This window comes from Acromyrmex echinatior, chromosome 14, assembly GCF_024713525.1.
Source record: "Acromyrmex echinatior isolate Ae372 chromosome 14, ASM2471352v2, whole genome shotgun sequence".
Classification (NCBI taxonomy): domain Eukaryota; kingdom Metazoa; phylum Arthropoda; class Insecta; order Hymenoptera; family Formicidae; genus Acromyrmex; species Acromyrmex echinatior.
In genome coordinates this window covers 2,323,257-2,340,880 of record NC_141865.1, presented here as the reverse complement: position 1 = coordinate 2,340,880, position 17,624 = coordinate 2,323,257, and the positions used below count along the sequence as shown (strand labels likewise).

Here is a 17,624-nt window from a genome sequence, read left to right as displayed (position 1 = left end):
AAATACTTTGGATTAAATTCTCTGAATATTAGACCAAATATCAAACGCGATGTAAAATACAAAATATTTTGTAAGTTTTGTTTTTTGTAGCGTTCCATGGGAATAACTAGAATAATTTTTATTTATTTCTATATTATATTATTTTATAATATTTTCACAAATTATATTTTATTTCAAACGATATTTCCTATGTGCGTCAGAAGTTTTGTATACAATACAATTTTGACCAAACGTTATATTTTTCGTTAATTTTTTATTAAAATTTTTAATATTATTCTTTTTTTCATTATCATGTATCTATCTTTTATTTCGTTGTATTAAAGGAAAGACGTTTTTATAAAAATAAATAAATGTAAAAAATAAAAAATTTGTAATATTTATAATACAAATTTTTTATAATAACTTATACAGGGTCTCCTGAATTTGAATGGCTTCGGGAGCGTGTAGTCAATAAATTAAGAAAAAAAATTCTTTAGAGATATGATCTTTGCTTTGTTTTAGAATTTTAGAGAAAATCGCAAAAGAAGATAAAACGTAATTTTCGGAATATTATTGTTTTTGTGTACGACTTCAGCGGCAGTGCGAGAGTAGTAGTAATATGTGTTGATTTCACAGACAGAAGAGTGTTGAATCAGCGATTTATTACGTTGACCTGGTTGACCAGATCAGTGTTTGATTGTAACATGAGCTGCTCGTACAAGATAAAGCGTGCATTGCTGCAAGAGACCACCATGTTGAACAAATGTCTGCTTTAAGCAAGTGACAATGTGAATTAATAAGTATAAATAAATAAGTAATAAATAAGTACAAAAATGAAAACTATATTTTGTCTTTTTTTGCGATGTTCTTCAAAATGAAGCAACAATGAGTGTATCTTTAAAGGACTTTTTTTTTTAATTATACCGATTATTTCCTGCACGCTCCAAAAATTTAGTCATTTAAATTCGGGACATTCTAATAATAAAATAAATTTTTAATGTTACAGATATTGAAAGATATGCATATATAGCAGAGAATGGAAAGTAACTTTTTAAAAGTAACTCGTTACAGTTGCCGTTACTTGAGAAGTAACTTTACGTTTTTTTTTCGTTACTTTTTTAAAATCGACGATCACCTATCACAGCGGAAGGGTGTCTTCTAGAGGCTTTTTCTAATTTCAAGCGCTATGAAGTGATTTGTGTCCAATCGAACCGTGTCCAATCGTGTGCAAAGTAACGATAAAAGTAACTGTAAAATTCTATTACCAAAAAAAAATGTAACATCTACGTTACTGTTACAGTTATAAAAAAGCAACGTAGTTACTAGTAAAGTTATCAAAAAAATAACTTGTAACTGTAACTTCGTTACAAGTAATGAATTACTTTTATTCCCTGATATACAGCATAATATTTTATGTAATACTTATATTTGTTTTTATTATCAGTAGAAGAGAGTGAGAAAACTGTAAATAAGTTAAAGGAAAAGTTAAATAAAGATAGTCTTTTCATCCTTTTACTATCCGATACCACCACCGAAACAAAAACGAAGAGGTATGCGGCTGTTAAGTTTTATTTATTAATTAATAAAAGTTTTGTTTAGAAGAAGTTTTGTTTATTCCAGTTATTTGACTTTAAATTACTTAATTAACTTTAAATAATTAATATATATATATATATATATATATATATATATAAATCTTCGGTTTTATTAGGTGTTGGAATTAATTCGTAGCGTTTTACAAGTGATGGGAAGTACTTTCATTAATGTATTTTTTAATGCTCATGTGAAATAAATAACATTCTTTCATTAAAAAACGCTACGAATTAATTCCAACACCTAATATTTAATTTTTCTTTGAGATATTCGCGCGCAATTGCCTCTTCTCTACATTAAAATCATATATATATTCTTTAAATAATATGTGGTTCTATGGTCATGTGTTATAGTGATTAGCGTCTCTAGTCAGACCATCACTGAAAGAGAGGTTATTATTAATCTAATATACTGTAATAGTATCGTTCGTGCGTTTATTCGGTGTTCGCAATTCTCCTAAATATATAGAATTTTTCCGTTATTGAAAGTTGGATTCGTTGTAGTTATAAAAATAGATTAATATATTAATTTAGTTTATTTGATGAACACGAACGATACTATTACGTCTGCTTCGTGTTCAAAGATGAGGCTGAGTAATATAGAGTGCTTTTTAGTAATAAAAGATAGTCATACACTGTGTGCAGTGCAATACAGTAATATACTATGTTGACTTGTAGCTGAAATGTTGTTTAGCTTTTTTATTTCACTGCCAAAGTGAAATAAAAAAAAAAGATTTTGTAACATCTATGTTCAAATATATCCAAATCTCGATTCAAATATAATCTTAAAACTTCTTATTACAGTATCACTTCTAAAAAAATAAATGGTAATATAATGTAAAAATTTGATATTTTTGAAATAATATAAACCGAAATGACAAGCATTTTAACGTTTATGTTGTAATTGGAAAGCACAGTCTTGTACATTGTGTTACATAGTATCGTTTATGTACTTTACTGGAAAGCAGGAGAAGTAAAAAATTCTTAGTAACAATTTAATAATAAAATATTTTAGTAATTTATTAGATGTTTCAGTATTAATATAGTATTATACGCAAATAATAAAATGCTTACATGAATCTTTAGTCGAATCTAATATTAAAACTACACTCTCGGTATACATATTTTAAAATTTGTAAATATTTTTAGTTTAATAAAATTTATAAAATTTTTCATAATTTTGACTAATATTATTGGCAGTAATTCAAATGTAAAAACTGACTGCAGCTTGACGAAGAGATCTGCAAATACGGAAGATGAGGATGGGCGATATTGTCCACCAAAGATATTCGATCTTTGTAACAGGATGAGAAGGGGTGTAGGAAACGAAATATTGTAGAGAATAATGCAACCGGGTTTATTACACTCTGGAAGACAATATCCTCTCGCATTGTCTCCAAGAATCCGAATATTCCATTTGATATTGATCAAATTTATATCGATCGAATATATGTACAATTGAATAGTTTTATACATGCGACATGAATTTAATTCTCTTTACGGTAAATATTAATAATAACGGAAGTAGCTCCGATAATATGTTGTCAAGGTCATGATCCTGAATAATCTCTAACAGATTTTAGCCGTCGCTCGTCCTTCGTTAAAAAGTTATTAACAAAAAAGTTTGAAAAAATAATGTTTTATTTTTGCTAAATATAATATTGAAAAATATCAGTAAATGACAATAATGTGAAATGAACACTGAATATCTATGTAGAATTATCTAACGATTCTAACAGATAATTCGCTTATTATTTCAAAAAAATGTTCAATACGTTTGTCAGAAGTACCCACCAAAACAAATGAACAATATAATCATATGAAATAGTACATTGGGTCAGGGAGGAGAGGGGGGTGAGAGTCGAAGGTGAGAGTCGTGCGCCCCTTTGCAGGGGGATGAGGGAGAGTACATTTGTCTTTACTTTCAGATAGATCTACGAAATTAGACAATTCTTTTATGCATTTATTTATTATTACGTAAAAAGCAATATTTGCTATCTTTCTATTTTTTAAGCAATACAATACGGAAGAAGATTATGGTCCAGTATTCATAGGTGATTTTCATAATTTAAGACTGCCTTAAGTACAGACTTAAGCAGTGGTAAACTAATCATAACAAAATATTAATATCTTAAAATGTTACTTATGAATATTAGCCAAGGATTAGGTACAAGTGAACGAGGAGCGCGAGTCGATTCTGAGCGTCACATAGATCAGAGCGCTTACTTATTAAGGGCAACTCCGCACAATAAAAGAAACAGGGAACAGAGAACAGAGAATAAGAATTTCAATTATCAGAAATCATGTATTGTGGAATACACAGATAGGTTTCTGATAGATTGAAATAGGAAAACCCATAACAATAAAAGCTATAGAAGATCTTTAGTGTTTAAAAGAGTTATATCGGAGTGAACGCCTGAAAACAAGGTAATTTTGAGAATTTTTGTAATTAAATAATAAAATAAATGGAAATTCAGTTTAAGTATTTTTAATGTGCATATCATAAGCTATACAAAATAATTTTCATTTTGTTTTTTTACGTCAAGATGGCAATGCTGGAATTCTACAAGTGATACTGTTTCTTTCTCCGTAGCTTGCACCAAATAACTTTAATAATTTTTTTCCGATTTAGTTGAAATCTTTACAGTATCTGCTAAATTAAATTTAGCTTAAATTAAACTTAAACTAAACTTCTTTAAAGAAGTATACATGATTTTTACGTTCAGTTTTTTTGTTATAAATGCTTTTTTACTGAATTGTTTGAATGAAATTAAATTTTATTTTTAAATGTTTATCATATATATTTCTACAAAAATCAATACTTTAACATATTATATATGTGTGTTTCTCTAGCAAATTTAATATAAATTATAAGAAAATTTTGCTTAATGAAAGTATACAGTATTTTTGTTGCAAGCCTCGAAAGGCCATGGAAAAAAGCAGTCTTACTTGTAACTCCTGCAAAAAAATAATACAAAAATTGTTTTGTGATCGAAAATTTGGGAAACTTTGAGGGTCCACTCAAAATCACAAATGTCTGCATAATTTATATAAAATGTTAAAACTATATTATTTTTTTATCTTAATAAAATAGTGTGAAAAGCACATAATAGTAAATCAAGAGCTGCTTTGCCATGAAAACAGAGTAACGTTTACTTTTCGAAGTCTTTATATGCAAGTTTATGTATGTAAATATTCTTCCAGAATGACCGTTGACCAATTACTTTTTATTTGTCGATTACAGTCGCAATTTCTTAAATGATTATTTCGTTTTTTTGGAGAAGTCTGTATTTATGTGCAGTTGTTCAAAAAAATGTCTCTAATCTTTATTTGTCACTATATATGTTATACGTTAAAAGTTACATTTTCAACATTTTTTCTCTTTCATTTCAATATTAATCTCCTAGAATTTTGTACACGTCAAATTCGGTACTTCATTATACCAAGAAATTAGACATTTCTATGCTAACTTGATTTACTGAAAAACCACCTTAAATATAACAACAAATTATGAATATCAAAGGCTGCGGATTAAAGTATTGAATAGGTGAAAATTATATCATAAATAAATTCAAATTATTATATAAAAAGTAACGAAGCAATTATAAAATTTGTACCGTTACGAAAAAATGTAACTCCATTATCATTATATTATACAAAAAAAGTAACGCCATTATCAGAGCCCATATTCTGTACACGATATCGACAGTTGTTGGTACCGTTATGTAACGATAGCCAATGAGAATCGCTTTTTTTCTAGGATAGTTCTTGCTATTGGTTATCGTTAGTTATCGACACCGACAACTGTCGGTATAGACGTGTACAGAATATGGTAACAACGTTAAAGCCATCACACAAAATTACATAAGCTGCATAACTATAGCATAAGGTCCTCTCTATGTATACCAATGAGCATTTTACATAAATCAACATCATGTTTTTATGTTGGATGCTTATTGGTTTAGCGGCCTTATGGTTATACAGATTATGTAATTTTGTGTGAATGGCCTTTACAAGTAATTAGTTTTTTCCATTGATATTTGAACATATTTATTTTGTATTAAATTAGCACAAAAATGGATAAATTGAATAAAAATGCATAGTTTAATATAAATGAAACATTAAATTTAATATAAATTTTCAATTATGTACTAATTATCCCATAAGTATTGACATATTGATAAGGAAAAATCCACAAACTAGTCGAATAAGCTAAGAAAGAAACATCTTGAAATATTTTGTACGCGAAATCTAGCATTAAGATGTGGTATGCGCAACGTATATTGAAGGAATGACAAGGATGCTTTTTGATGGTTGCAGAATCCCTGGTATGCGTAGTACGGGCGTAGGGCTCGTTCCGGGACTAGTGAAGGGATCAAAAGAGGGTCGTCTGACCGCTCTTGAGCGGTTCGAGGGCCGGTGAACACGAAAGGGCGAGCAACCACCTTGCCGACGACCAGCAACCCTCCCGTCCGTCACTGTCGACGAACAACAGAACAGGTTCGTACATATTTCTTGTAATAGAATTATGTACAACTTATTATTAATTGTATTATATTTATTTCAGAACTTATTTTGCCGATGTAAGCGAGATTTTTTATCTTTAACATATTTTTATATAATTAAAAATGCAATCTAAAACAAATTATTTTCACACTTGTGTAGGAATAAATTAATTTTAATATATCAATAACAGCGAGCACTCAACTGTTAAGTTAGCTGAACGCAGCTACTGAATAATAATGTCTAGGTTGTTACTTTTTATTTAATTATGTATATATTATTGCATGTAATTTCTTTAAATATTTACATTATTTTTATTGCTTGGAAATTGCAGTTTTTTATCTTTCACATATTCAAAAAAGCATTAATCGTGAAATTTGTAAAAAGGTTATAAAAAAAATATGAATGAAAATATTTTAGAAAAGATATTTAGATATATTATGGATATCTACATATTAATTCTTTGATTTATTGTTTTACAAACTTTAAATATGCATGCTAAGATATTGGAATATTGGATATTTGGGATGCTCTATATGTAAGATGCTCTATATATGCTTTTTATATTCTATATGTAAAATGCGTTATATGAAACAGGACAATTTTTATGAAACGCAAGGAAAAAAATTAACTTATTATTACATAAAGGATGTGAATTATGATATCGACCTGCACATGCAGCCGACATTTCACATAGCTTTGATAGTAGATCAATCATTCCTTGTGAGTGGATATTTGCGTTGGAAATTGCGGTGGAAAGAGTGTAAACGGGTTAAAAAGATATCGAAAATTTGAGAGAAGAGAAAAAAGGGCTTATCTCGATGTAAGAATGTGGAGTTCTACATTTTGAATGGAGAGAATCTGATTGTTCGGTTAAATGCGTTGTAAACAGAGTTATTTGTCATCAGAGGAGTCGCATCTTCCATCCATAGTAAGTTCTGAAGATAGTCTTAAGCAAGAAATCATTTAAAATAATTAAATTGGTATTATATTGATTATATGTTTATTAAGGCTCGTGCGTGATCATCACAGTTATATTGAATTGTGACATTAGAAGTGAAAAATGAGATGTTAATTTTTGTTACATTGTCATTTGTAAATAAAGACAATTTGGACAAGACGACATGGGATCACTTTAAAATAATTATAAAAATGACGAAAGTTCTTATTCCCCTCCCCCCCCCCCCGACAGTCAGAAAGTAATCGTAAAAAAATGATAAAGGAAAATGATAAATGAAAATGAACGTGCTCTTTCTCAATGCTAATGTTTAGCCTATTTTCACTTCGCGAACGTTTTCCGACTATTTACTGACTGTTAGGGGGATAAAGATAGCTTTCGTTTATTTTTACAATTGTTTTAAAGCGATCTCATTATTTCGTTTTATTCATTGTCTATATTTACAAATGGCACGTAACAAAAATTAACATATTATTTTTCGCTTCTGGTGTCACAATTAAATATGTGGTGACTATTTAGGAGTCTTACGATAATAATCTCACTTGAAAGGAGAATTATTTTAATAATTCTCTTTTACAAAATAAGAACTTCATTTAAGCCGATTTAATCTATGATTCCTGTTTTCTTTTTATAATGTCTTCTTTTCAATAAAATATATATAGTCGCGCCGAAATAAATTTAGTATACATTTTCTTATCTCTTTGTCAGAAACGATTGAACCAATTGAGTTTTAACTAGTCTTAAACTGGATCGCTAGGATAAATTGTATAAGAAGTTTTTTTAGTTTCCTAGAGTTACCCACAGAACGCGCATTCGTATTTTTCGAATCATTTCGTTTTCCTTATACAGAATAAAAAAATCCTCTACAATAAAAGATCCTAAAATCGTCTGTATTACCAACTAAATCATATAATTTTTGTATAACAATTAGTTTTTTCTCTTTTACCGATTCGAAAATCTTTTTTCAAGATTAAAATATAAACATTAATACGTGCCTGTGAGGTGGTGGAGTTTATCGAGAACGATAAAAAATTTCAAAATCGAGATTTTTATCATTTTTTAGTTCAATATGGCGCTCCAAAGCTGTTACGTTATGACAACATTTACTTTATATAAAAGCTGTGCAATCTGTACACAGTAAAAAATTTTATGTTAAATTTAACACATTTCACATGTCCCAAACGTTCTACCCAAATTTTTTGTGTTAATTTAACATAAGGTGATATGTTAGAAAGTAACACAAATATTATGTAAAAAATTAATACAAGAAACAGTACATTTTTATTAAATCTATATATTGCATATCATTAAGTATCACAGAGGCATCGTCTAAACTAAAAATTAAAAAAGTAACATCTAATTTCAGTTAAATTTAATATTATAAATATGTCAATTTAACATAAAATTTGTTTTTAAATTGTATCAAAGTATTATGCTTCTTATATTAATTTTTTACATAATATTTGTATTACTTTCTAACATATTCATCTTAAATTAACACAAAAATTTGAGTGGACCATTTGGGACATGTGAAATGTTAAATTTGGCACAAATTTTTTTTACTGCGAGTAAAGACTAATCGTCTTTACGATCCCTTTAATAAAGATATTGCAACGTTAAGTTCAAATAAGTAAATCTTAAGAAACATTCACGTCGCCGTTATCAAATAAATTTATGTGGTTTTCCTATTTTTTACACCAGGGAGCATCAATTATAAAACTAACAGCGCTCATCTGCTTTTTGTTTCTTTAATCTTTTGACAAGTCTTTTGAAAAGTTAATATTTTTAAAGTTATAAAGTTATAAAATAGATATAATTTTGTATATTTCTTGCTTTTGAAAGAAAATTCTGTTCTCTAAGTACATTTTATACGTAGTCCTTGTTGTTTGAAATTAGAATAATAATTTATTTTGTAATGCATGACTGAGGTCCGCATATTTTGTCACTAATTGAAATAGATTCATTTAAATGAATATAATATACTTTGTAATCTTTAATATTAATGATCTAAAGGTGCTAAAGTTATTTATGTTTTTTAAATAAAAAATTGTTAAGATATAACTGATTTTTATTTTAGCTAGAACGTGCATCATTTCATATAATGGCATTTGTGAAAGTGTCAGTAAATTCAAAATTACTTTTATTTTTTTTTTATAAAGTGCTAGAAGAAGCTTCAAATATTATTTTTTTTTAATATATCGCCGCCTGAGCCGTAGAAGGTCTATCGAAAAAAACATAAAGAATGGTCTATGTTAAGAAATGAATAAAAAGCGATCTATTTCGCGTAAGGTGTGAAGACCGGTCCATGTCGGAACGCAAACGAAGTACGTTACTAAAAGAAGATGAATCTGTACAAAACCGGGAAAAAATGTAAAAGAATGGCCGGCATCAAATATGCGCACAACTCTCGTACAAAATCTTTGCCATCAAAAACTAGCACTAATTTCTAATTATCAATGAAATCAAATATAATTATTATACTTTGTCTATATATTAATAAAAAATATAATGCGTATAAAATAATAATAATATTTCGTTAAATTATTATTTTTTATATTATTGACAAGTATTATTATATAATATATACCAGATATATTATATTATACATATGATATAATATATATTATTATCTTCTTACATTAATTATATGAATATATATAATAAATATAATAAATAAAAATGTATTATCCCAATCGTGTCATGTTTTTATATTTTTTAATATTTTTTATATTCATGTTTTATCCTGAGACTACTTTATATGTACAATTTAAAATTTGTAATGAATGCAATTTGTGACAGAATAACGCAATTGTACGTATTGTAATACTGATGACAATAAAATTATTATTAAAGTTAAGTGTTGTCAGTTAAAGCTCTAAAGAATAATAATATAACATTATTATAATATTTTACACATCAGATGTTTTTATAATATGTATATAGGGTATCCCAAAATTCGAGAGTAATATTATTACAGTGTGAAACTTTATGAAAAATTAAGTAATATTAAATAAAACAAAACTGTAAACCATTTTTTCTGTAAAGTAGTTTTTTAAATATAAACATTTAAAATTTGACTAATTATAAGCATTGGTTAAAAAGTTATCCGTATAAAATGCATGATATTAAATACTGAACAAAACATTGCCGCTGTACATAGACTATCGTACGGACAGATGACTTTTTAATCAATGTTTATGACGTTTCAATCAAATTTTAAACATTTATATTTAAAAAACTATTTTGCGGAAAAAATGGCTTATACTTTTATTACTTAATTTTTCACGTTGCAGTATTACCCTCAAATTTTGAGACACTCTGTATAGAGACAATTTCAATAATTATTCAATTGTACCAAGAAATTGGCAGTAATTTTTTTATTTCAATTCTTTTGCATGGAGGATACGTGTTGCACCTGATATTTTTTTAAAAGTTAATTTTATACAGTACATAATATTATATTTTAATTACTAATTTAATTATTAATTAGATACATATATTAAAATTTAGTAATTCGATCAAAATTGAACATCGAAATTGGTTAAAAGTTGTTTTATGATGGAGGGGGTAAGCACTCAGAAAATAGATGTAAGATCCAGAAAATATCTGGACTTCGAACTTCAAGACTTCATCAGACTTACTTCACGGACTGTCACGAACTTTATACGGAATTCATTGGACTTCGACGAACTTTGCCGGACTTTATCGGACTTCAAAGAATTCGTGAATTCATCGAACTTCACCGGACTTCAACGGACTTCATCAGAATTCATCAAACTTTGCCGGACTTCAAGGAATTCAAGGAACTTCTGGCAAATGTAGACCGGAATTCAAGAATGGTTACCCCCTTGTTTATTATTTGTATTAGCGTTTATTATTGTTTATTATTGTTTATCTAAAATAAAAAAATAAGTAAATAAGATAAAAGTCTCAGTGATCGGACATCGTGTATGTATCTATTGTGCGAATACTTACACTAAATTTATTACTATTAATTTCAAATACTTTTTTTATTACAATATATTATAATTTGACTATATTTAAAGATTATATTATGATTAATAATTATATAAACAAATAAATAATGCTTGAGCATAGATACATGTCCGGTCACTGGGACACCTTATCAGATAGACTGAACAATTACATAAAATTTATATGTTACGTAATATACAAATATTATTATATTATTTCGGAAGTCGCTTTGCGAACTGTATCAAAATGACGAAAGTCAACGTACTTTTGAAAACCTTGTCCATGTTATTATTCCAAGTTTTTATCTCCACGTTGTTAAATGCGATAGCGGACTTTTGAGAAAACTTTTCCATCTTCTTCGATGATTTAAAGCGGTCAGACGTGTTTTGTTCCGTTTCAAATACGCAGGGGTAAGGATCGCGAAGTTCTTGAAGTAGATCGGTATACCAGGCGACTTTTTGAACTTGTCGAAGAATGTCGAGGTCCTGCCAAAGAGACCAATCCTCGAACAGAGGATCACGGGAGTTGGAACTTATACGGAAAAACCCTCGGGCAGGACCATGCCGTGACTAGGAAATGTGGTTCTGTCTTACGACACATTTCTCAAAGCGTATTCAGAGAGCAGTTATGTTTCTGAAAAATGTTACAATGAGCGCAAACTTCTACTATCGAATACTAATAATATTAATATTTATGATTAAGCAATTGCAAAAAGTGGGACAAACTTTCGACTAGAAACATAGAGCTCTGATTTAAAATATTTTATTTTACTTATATGAGAGGAAATGTTTTAAATTAGTCATACAGCCTAAGTGAAATTAATTTTACATTAATTTCATTTAATAAAAATCAATATAAAATAAATATTTTCACGTTAATTTTAATAAAAATTATAAAAAAACAAAATTATGAAATTTAAATAGGACTAAAATATTAAATATCAATATGTTTAATTAAAATGTAAATAAACAAATTTGCAAATGAAATTAATGCGCAATATGGTATAAACAAATTAATGAAATTGAAATAATATATATAATTTTGATTTGTATACATTATATAATTTTAAAAAGTAGTAAAATTAGATAAATATTAATAAATTTGTTAAGTTTTATTAAAAAAGTGATGAAAATAAAATAATGCAATTAAGAGTCTGACACTCAAGAAAAATGCCAAATAGGACGGAATTATGTAGAATAATAAAATGCTAAAAAATGTTAAAATTAAAACAAAATTACGTCGCTTACAAGGGAGAATGAAAAATAATGGAACGGAATTCTTTCCCCGAAGTGTGGTGCACGCGTTTCGAGATTTCTCGGCGACCAGTCACGCTCATCGTTCAACCCTATCTTCCTGAGAATGATTTATCTACCCCATGAGAGGGTCAAGATGATCAATCTATATCAATCGCAACTGCGTGATAAAACCAAAAGCAATTTCTTCCGCAGAGATAACGGCTTGTCTTCTCAACTAGCCTCGTAGATGGGTTAGCGACACGAAACCTGTCTCTACCTAAAAATCACTCCCTCGATAATGCTTTTATCGTACTTCTCTCATGCAATAGCGATCCGTACGTTGCAGAGATTTATTTACTCAGAATCCGTATTTACGAAAATGTCCATATATACGAAAATAGTTTAACCGACATTTTTTATCGACTTACATGAGAAATGGATATTTAAATGGATAGGCAAATAAATAGATAGAGATAACATTTTTATTCCAAAACTGGGACACAGAAATTTTATAATATTGATACAGAGTACGTTTGAGAAACTTGTTTTTAGGAAATAATAGTATTTCGAGAAATAAAGACTAAAATATGTAAAAAAAATTCTTGGGCAAATGGAAAAAACTTGTTTCAGAAAATTTTTAAAGAAAGTCAAATACGCGCAAGCTCTTTGAAATGAAATTCCACGGACGCTATTGTGAATTCTCGACGTGATCCTGCGCATTGCGAAGGATTACTACAAAGAATAAGTTACCAACTAATCGTGGCGTTTCTTCTCGCGATAGCATCTTCTCAGACTACTCAAACCCTAAAGGCTTATAATCGTCGGTGCTTTTCATTAATTAATGAAAATAATTGGCCGACGAAGAGCGGCAGATGTCGCAGTCTATCTGCGATAAGGATTCGCGACAACTCGAGGAGTCTCAAGGGGATAAGTGCGATGCAAACGGGCTGTTCGGCTAGTTTTCCCAGCAGGGGGGCAAAGAGATAGGATGATGGGAGATCGGAAGAGACGGGATGGAAATTCATTTCCTTAATGGAGACTGGAGTACTGTATACCTAACCAACGATGATTAAACAACTTCTCCCTCTCCCCCTCAATCACCCAATATGATATACGCGATGCGGTACAAAAAAGATCTCGGTTAGATAATTATGCTGGGTGTTGTTACTATGTCATTTACAATTACTGTTAAATATATAGTGTCAAATTTAATCTAATGTGAGTCGCTACTGTTCCTATTAAATATACGTTATTTTATACTAAAACGATTATTACACAACGTAGTGTCAAATATAACCATTGTTTTTAGTATAAAATAATGATATAATTGAGTAGAAATAATGACGACTCATATTATTGAATTTGACATTATAGATTTAATAGCGTAGATTTATAGATAATTAGAGAAGTATATCATACTAAGAGAAAAATTTTTGATATTTAACTGTAATTATATGTTAATTATGATTATTAGTACTATAATGTTAGTAATAATAATTATATATATATATATATATATATATATATATAATTATTAAAAAAAAGAAAATACCTTAAAAAAATACTTAAATCAAATAATATATGTTCACTTATTGTTAGTATTATTCATGAAAATATTACTTACATTTAGGAAAGTAGGACGAGTAAAAGTTATTGATTTTTCCCCTAACTGAGAAGTGAAATGTATATGTTTTTTAATAGTTTCTGGACTGCAGTGAAGTAATCAGTTTTCCATAAACATGAAAGGAAATATGTGTAAAAATGTAAATGAGTAAATAAGCATACAATTTTGATGATTCTGAGGTTTAGAAGTCCATAAATAGCTCTAAAAGCCTAGAGTAAGAAAGTGGGAAGATGACATGCAAAACGCGTATATCTGATTCTTGTCTTATAGTCCTTCGAGTTTTCGTATGTTTGTTTCCTTCTCTATTTTTCAACTTTAGCACAACAAAATGTTGCATATTTAATAGTTTTTGAGAATTTAAACATTAACCCTCGAACGGCACATTTATTTTCAACATCTTCGAATGGCACACATGGGTTATTTGTATCCAATTCGAGTTTAAGATTCTTAAAGTGCTTGAAAAATTCTATAAAAATTCATACATGTTCTTTAAGGTCTCTACTAAATTATTCTGCTATGTAGATGTTGGAAAAAAATTGAGTTGGCACAGGGTCAGGCGTGCAGGTGTATGAGAAATAAGAATGTTAGGAAGTGCATTGACACGAATGTGTGCCATTCGAGGTTTAAAAATTATTATTACATATCTCATTTTATGGCAAAAATCTTATGCTTATTTACTTCATTCACATTAATTTAGCCGAAACATGTAATATTTAGTATTTTAACGTTTATAATGTATGTATTTTTTCAAAATTTAGTAATGTATTACTTAATTCTTTGCTCTTAATATTTGTTAAATCGACTCTTATTTGTCTTTTTGATATTATTTTATTGTTTTTAAAATTAAGAGTTCTTTATTGTATTTATATAATTGTATTTATATAAATTCATTCACATTTTTATATATTCCCTTTATGTGGAAAACTGATTGTTCCTTGTAATTTTGCTACCCAAAAAAACTAAAAAAATATACTCATTTCACTTCTCGATTGGGAGCAAAAATTAGCGACTTTTTTTTTGTTTATAATTATAATTATTATCGCTATAATGTTAATAATTATGTATGTATAATTCTATCAGCAAAAATATGTAATTGGTAATTAAAAATTATTATAATTGTTATTACTATAAAAATAGTTGCAATTATTATAAATTATAGTTAAATCTTTTTTAGAACAATCATATAATATGATTATTCAAAGAAATGATTATAAATTATAGCACTATTATTACAACTATTTTTATACAACTATTTTTATGATAATAATAACTATAATTTTCTGAAATTGCTATTTGTATTTATGTTTAAGAATGTTTTATACATATTTTCAAAATGATAAAATTATGAAAAAATTACAGGTTGCGATACATGATCTAGTTGTCCAGTAAATAAACAAAATATTTACTTGTTCTATATCTGTGTAATTAATCAGTAAATCGCAATAAAATTTTGCATAATTTTTGAATATTTGAAGTATTTATAAAAAAAAATTAAATTTTTTTATCATTTTTTATTTTTAACAATAATAAATAAAATCCATTACAAAAATGTATTATTAAACAAAAATATAATCTTATTTACACAACTGTCATATGTATATAGTTTATTTGAAGTGTAAATATTAAACATACTTCCAATTTAATTTTCTTTGCAGAGACTACACTAATATATTCTTAGCTATATCTTAAAGCTAATATACATATGTTGATAGAAATATACATATAGTTATTTTGTGTTACTAATATTAGATATAGCAATAATAATTATAGTAACATGTAAATACATGTAATTACAAATTCCACAAATTTTTCTTTCACTATAGTAATTGGAACACAAGAAAAATGTTCTGATTAAATCAACAAAAATGGTCCAACTAGAATGGCATTTTGATTAAGCCAAACAGAATTTCTGATTATGATAATGTTTGCTACACGATTAACGGTTTGTTAAACACAATCTATAGGCAAAAAAAAATAACTCGTTTGAAAAGGAGTTCAACTTCTTTTAGTCTTTATTATTATACAATCTCACATCAGCGATTTGTGATTATTTGAAATTTATTGTCCTAAAATGAATTCCATATTCCTACCGTCTGGAGTTCGGAAGTATTTTGGGTCACCATGGAACTATGTTGTGATAATGCGATAATAAAGGCCACGGAGAAAAATAATTTGCTAGCATAGCAGATTTTATGTTACTATAGCAAAATCTATCAGTTAGATCCATTAGATGGACAGCAATGGGATTCGTTAAAAGTTCTGATTACTATTTGCTGGATATAATTTAGCTAAAACTACAAATTATTTTGCTGTAAGAATAAATGAATTTTTAATCAACCAATCTTTTTTGTTGGATTACTAATACAGTTTGCTACAGCACATTTGAAGAACTATAATAAGGTGATCTTGTTCTACAAACAATTTATTTGAACTACATGAGCGAATCAAATTTGCTATTGTAGCAAAACATATTTGCTAAATTAATGATGTATTTTGATTGTATGAGCGAAATAACTTTACTGTAATAGCAACTTTATTTTGTTAGCAAATATACAACTTTACAGATTTATTCGAAAGAAGCAAATAAACACAAATAAAAATATAATAAAATAAAAACTAATCAAAATTAATTTTTTAATTAGATTTGTATTTTTATTAAATACAATATAAAAATCTAATAAAAAAATTAATTTTTATTAGTTTTCTTTTATTATATTTTGATTTGTGTTTATCTGCTTCTTTCGAATAATTCTGTAAAGTTATGTTGCTAAAAAAGCAAAGTTGCTTTTATTATTTTTTCATAATATAAAAAGTTATGAAAGTAAAATTGCTTATTCTTATAGGCAACAAACATGATCGAGAGATGTATTAAAAAGATGTATTAATTTTGAAATAATTTCTTCAGGCATTTCCCAACTGTTCAGTAGATTTCGATTCAGTAGATTCATCATTATGAATACAAGTCGACGTTGAATAAAGTAACAAAAGTATGTGAATAATAGGAAAAACGAAAATAAATGCGATAAGATATTGAAAGATCACTCGCGACAATACGTTTATGGACGCAGCGACGCTATAGAAGACTCCAGAAAGAAAACTCCAGAAAGGAAACAACAGTCATTTGAGAATATGCAGGGTAAAACGCGTTCTAACAAATCAAGTTTTGCTGTTATAACACGAATCGATTACAATAACAAATTTCTTTTACTGTCTTAATGAATTTGTATAAGCAATAGTGATTTTGCTCTAATAACAAAAAAATTAGTTTAGAACACATTAAAAAACACATTATTTTGTTTTAACAAGAAATTAACTTGATTTAAATTAACTTGGTTCTAATAACTTGGTTTTAAAGGCAAATTTTTTCTATCTGTTAGCAACAAATTCTTTACTTTAATAACAAATAATTTCTAAAACTGATTGTATCAACTAAATTTTATCGCTGCCATTACGAATATGTAGTAGCAATGACAGGTTTGCTACAACAGCAAAATTATTTTTCTCCGTTGGGTATAATACTTGACAAGGGTATGCAGTAATTAAATGCGATCGAATCTGAACTGGTTATGCAAAAGCCATTTCCGTGAGACGTAATAGCGAACATATAATATGCCGTTGGCAATAAATAATATCGCGGAAAAGAAGGTAGGTGAAAGAATCGGTTGAGGGCTAGGGAACAGGAGCGGCAGCGTCGACTGTCGCGGCCATTAATCAGATGAATTAATTGCGCTCATTAACGTGCTATACTATGAGCACGA

General features: G+C 28.0%; 1 protein-coding gene across 5 annotated transcripts in view; it reads left to right on the top strand.

Annotated features, from left to right (window-relative positions):
- rho-5 (rhomboid-5) overlaps positions 1-17,624 on the top strand; it is a 188,759-nt gene that overhangs the window by 18,796 nt on the left and 152,339 nt on the right. For 4 of the 5 annotated variants that reach the window (XM_087413348.1, XM_087413347.1, XM_087413349.1 and 1 more), the window contains exon 2: positions 5,892-6,071. The gene's annotated coding sequence lies outside the window, so the exon portion shown is untranslated. Of the gene's footprint in view, positions 1-5,891; positions 6,072-6,138; positions 6,155-17,624 lie in introns of all 5 variants that reach the window. The other variant, XM_087413346.1, reaches the window with a different exon arrangement.